Source organism: Ranitomeya variabilis, chromosome 3 (genome assembly GCF_051348905.1).
Source record: "Ranitomeya variabilis isolate aRanVar5 chromosome 3, aRanVar5.hap1, whole genome shotgun sequence".
NCBI classification, from domain to species: Eukaryota; Metazoa; Chordata; class Amphibia; order Anura; family Dendrobatidae; genus Ranitomeya; species Ranitomeya variabilis.
In genome coordinates, this window is record NC_135234.1 from 245,886,777 (window position 1) to 245,891,800 (window position 5,024).

Consider the following 5,024-nt stretch of genomic DNA (forward strand, 5'->3'; position numbering starts at 1 on the left):
CAGCTGACCATGAAAGTGTCCTTTCTGTCTTCTGCTATGTAGTAAGTGGACCTCAAATTTGCTAAACCTATTTTCATACTACGTTTGTTATTTCATCTCAACTCACCGCCAATACATGTGGGGGGCCTCTGTCTCCTTTCGGGGTATTTCTCTAGAGGTGAGCTAGGACTAATATTTTCCTCTGCTAGCTTTATTTAGTCCTCCGGCTGGTGCTGGGCATCTAGAATCAACGTAGGCATGCTACCCGGCCACTGCTAGTTGTGCGTTAGGTTTAGTTCATGGTCAGCTCAGTTCCCATCTTCCAAGAGCTAGTTCCTATATATGCTTATGCTATGTTCTCTTGCCATTGAGATCATGACAGTTTGACCGGCCCTCAAAGTGTTAATTGTTTGGGCTGAAGCAGGAGAAAAAGAAGTGTTGAAGGGAAATTTTTTTTTTTTTTTTTTTTTTTCCCCTCAGAGTTTTGCTGCCTAGCCTTTAATTGCTGTCTAGCTGCTTCTTACCTCCTCTTAACCCTTGAATGGCTCTGTGTCCACCTGTTTGTAATGGATCTTCAGAGTGTAACTGCAGGTTTGAATAATCTCGCCACGAAGGTACAAAATTTGCAAGATTTTGTTTATCATGCACCTGTATCTGAGCCGAGAATTCCTTTGCCGGAATTTTTCTCGGGGAATAGATCTGGGTTTCAGAATTTTCGAAATAATTGCAAATTATTTTTGTCCTTGAAATTTCGCTCTGCCGGAGACCCTGCACAGCAGGTCAGGATTGTGATTTCCTTGCTCCGGGGCGACCCTCAAGACTGGGCTTTTTCATTGACACCAGGGGATCCTGCGTTGCTCAATGTGGATGCGTTTTTTCTGGCCTTGGGGTTGCTTTATGACGAACCTCATTTGGAGCTTCAGGCAGAAAAAACTTTGATGTCCCTATCTCAGGGGCAAGATGAAGCGGAAATTTACTGCCAAAGATTCCGTAAATGGTCTGTGCTTACTCAGTGGAATGAGTGCGCCCTGGCGGCGACTTTCAGAGAGGGTCTCTCTGATGCCGTTAGGGATGTTATGGTGGGGTTCCCTGTGCCTGCGGGTCTGAATGAGTCCATGACAATGGCTATTCAGATCGATAGGCGTTTGCGGGAGCGCAAACCAGTGCACCATCTGGCGGTGGCCACTGAGAAGTCGCCAGAGAGTATGCAGTGTGATAGAATTCTGTCCCGAAGCGAGCGGCAGAATTTTAGACGGAAAAATGGGTTGTGTTTCTATTGTGGTGATTCTACTCATGTTATATCAGCATGCTCTAAGCGCACTAAAAAGCTTGGTAAATCTGTTTCTATTTGCACCTTACCGTCTAAGTTTATTCTATCTGTGACCCTGATTTGCTCTTTGTCATCTATTACCACGGACGCCTATGTCGACTCTGGCGCCGCTTTGAGTCTTATGGATTGGTCCTTTGCCAAACGCTGTGGGTATGATTTAGAGCCTTTGGAGACTTCTATTCCTCTGAAGGGGATTGACTCCACCCCATTGGCTAATAATAAACCACAATACTGGACACAAGTAACTATGCGTATTAATCCGGATCACCAGGAGATTATTCGCTTTCTGGTGTTGTATAATCTACATGATGATTTGGTGCTAGGATTGCCTTGGCTGCAATCTCACAACCCAGTCCTCGACTGGAGAGCTATGTCTGTGTTGAGCTGGGGATGTAAGGGGACTCATGGGGATGTACCTGTGGTTTCCATTTCATCATCTATTCCCTCTGAAATTCCTGAGTTCCTGTCTGACTATTATGACGTCTTTGAAGAATCCAAGCTTGGTTCGTTACCTCCGCACCGAGAGTGCGATTGTGCCATAGATTTAATTCCGGGTAGTAAATACCCAAAGGGTCGTTTATTTAATTTGTCTGTGCCTGAACATGCTGCTATGCGAGAATATATAAAGGAGTCCTTGGAAAAGGGACATATTCGTCCATCGTCATCTCCCTTAGGAGCCGGTTTTTTCTTTGTGTCAAAAAAAGACGGCTCTTTGAGACCATGTATTGATTATCGGCTTTTGAATAAGATCACTGTTAAATATCAATACCCATTGCCGTTGCTGACTGATTTGTTTGCTCGCATAAAGGGGGCCAAGTGGTTCTCTAAGATTGACCTTCGTGGGGCGTATAATTTGGTGCGAATCAGGCAGGGGGATGAGTGGAAAACCGCATTTAATACACCCGAGGGCCACTTTGAGTATTTAGTGATGCCTTTTGGTCTTTCAAATGCTCCGTCAGTTTTCCAGTCCTTTATGCATGATATTTTTCGCGATTATTTGGATAAATTTATGATTGTGTATCTGGATGATATTCTGATTTTTTCGGATGACTGGGACTCTCATGTCCAGCAAGTCAGGAGGGTTTTTCAGGTTTTGCGGTCTAATTCTTTGTGTGTGAAGGGTTCTAAGTGTGTTTTTGGGGTACAGAGGATTTCCTTTTTGGGATATATTTTTTCCCCCTCTTCCATTGAAATGGATCCTGTCAAGGTTCAAGCCATTTGTGATTGGACGCAGCCCTCTTCTCTTAAGAGTCTTCAGAAATTTTTGGGCTTTGCTAACTTTTATCGTCGATTTATTGCTGGTTTTTCGGATATTGCTAAACCATTGACCGATTTGACTAAGAAGGGTGCTGATGTTGCTGATTGGTCCCCTGATGCTGTGGAGGCCTTTCGGGAGCTTAAGCGCCGTTTTTCCTCTGCCCCTGTGTTGCGTCAGCCTGATGTTGCTCTACCTTTTCAGGTTGAGGTCGACGCTTCTGAGATCGGAGCTGGGGCAGTGTTGTCGCAGAAAAGTTCTGACTGCTCCGTGATGAGGCCTTGTGCCTTCTTTTCCCGTAAATTTTCGCCCGCTGAGCGGAATTATGATGTTGGGAATCGGGAGCTTTTGGCCATGAAGTGGGCTTTTGAGGAGTGGCGCCATTGGCTTGAGGGGGCCAGACATCAGGTGGTGGTATTGACTGACCACAAAAATTTGATTTATCTTGAGACCGCCAGGCGCCTGAATCCTAGACAGGCGCGCTGGTCATTATTTTTCTCTCGGTTTAATTTTGTGGTGTCATACCTACCGGGTTCTAAGAATCTTAAGGCGGATGCCCTTTCTAGGAGTTTTGAGCCTGACTCGCCTGGTAACTCTGAGCCCACAGGTATCCTTAAGGATGGAGTGGTATTGTCAGCCGTTTCTCCAGACCTGCGGCGGGCCTTGCAGGAGTTTCAGGCGGATAGACCTGATCGTTGCCCACCTGATAAACTGTTTGTTCCTGATGATTGGACCAGTAGAGTCATCTCTGAGGTTCATTCTTCTGCGTTGGCAGGTCATCCTGGCATTTTTGGTACCAGGGATTTGGTGGCAAGGTCCTTCTGGTGGCCTTCCCTGTCACGAGATGTGCGAGGCTTTGTGCAGTCTTGTGACGTTTGTGCTCGGGCCAAGCCTTGTTGTTCTCGGGCTAGTGGATTATTGTTGCCCTTGCCTATTCCTAAGAGGCCTTGGACGCACATTTCGATGGATTTTATTTCAGATCTGCCTGTTTCTCAGAAGATGTCTGTCATCTGGGTGGTGTGTGACCGTTTTTCTAAGATGGTCCATTTGGTTCCTCTGCCCAAGTTGCCTTCTTCTTCCGAGTTGGTTCCTCTGTTTTTTCAAAATGTTGTTCGTTTGCATGGTATTCCTGAGAATATCGTTTCTGACAGAGGGACCCAATTCGTGTCTAGATTTTGGCGGGCATTCTGTGCTAGGATGGGCATAGATTTGTCTTTTTCGTCCGCTTTCCATCCTCAGACTAATGGCCAGACCGAGCGGATTAATCAGACCCTGGAGACATATCTGAGGTGTTTTGTGTCTGCTGACCAGGATGATTGGGTTGCTTTTTTGCCATTGGCGGAGTTCGCTCTCAATAATCGGGCCAGCTCTGCCACTTTGGTGTCCCCGTTTTTCTGTAATTCGGGGTTTCATCCTCGATTTTCCTCTGGTCAGGTGGAATCTTCGGATTGTCCTGGAGTGGATGCTGTGGTGGAGAGATTGCATCAGATCTGGGGGCAGGTGGTGGACAATTTGAGGTTGTCCCAGGAGAAGACTCAGCTTTTTGCCAACCGCCACCGTCGTGTTGGTCCTCGGCTTTGTGTTGGGGATTTGGTGTGGTTGTCTTCTCGTTTTGTCCCTATGAGGGTCTCTTCTCCTAAGTTTAAGCCTCGGTTCATCGGCCCGTATAAGATATTGGAGATTCTTAACCCTGTTTCCTTCCGTTTGGACCTCCCTGCATCCTTTTCTATTCATAACGTTTTTCATCGGTCATTATTGCGCAGGTATGAGGTACCGGTTGTACCTTCCGTTGAGCCTCCTGCTCCGGTGTTGGTTGAGGGTGAGTTGGAGTACGTTGTGGAGAAAATCTTGGACTCTCGTGTTTCCAGACGGAGACTCCAGTATCTGGTCAAGTGGAAGGGATACGGCCAGGAGGATAATTCTTGGGTGAATGCATCTGATGTTCATGCCTCTGATCTGGTTCGTGCCTTTCATAGGGCCCATCCTGATCGCCCTGGTGGTTCTGGTGAGGGTTCGGTGCCCCCTCCTTGAGGGGGGGGTACTGTTGTGAATTTGGATTCTGGGCTCCCCCGGTGGCTACTGGTGGAATTGAACTGTGTCTTCATCTTCTCTGTTCACCTGTTCCCATCAAGATGTGGGAGTCGCTATATAACCTTGCTGCGCTGTTAGTTGCTTGCCGGTCAACAATGTTATCAGAAGCCTCTCTGTGCTTGTTCCTGCTCCTAGACAACTACTAGATAAGTTGGACTCTTGTCCATGTTTGTTTTTGCATTTTTGTTCCAGTTCACAGCTGTAGTTTCGTTACTGTGTCTGGAAAGCTCTTGTGAACAGGAATTGCCACTCTGGTGTTATGAGTTAATGCCAGAGTTTTAAAGTAATTTCTGGATGGTGTTTTTGATAGGGTTTTCAGCTGACCATGAAAGTGTCCTTTCTGTCTTCTGCTATGTAGTAAGTGGACCT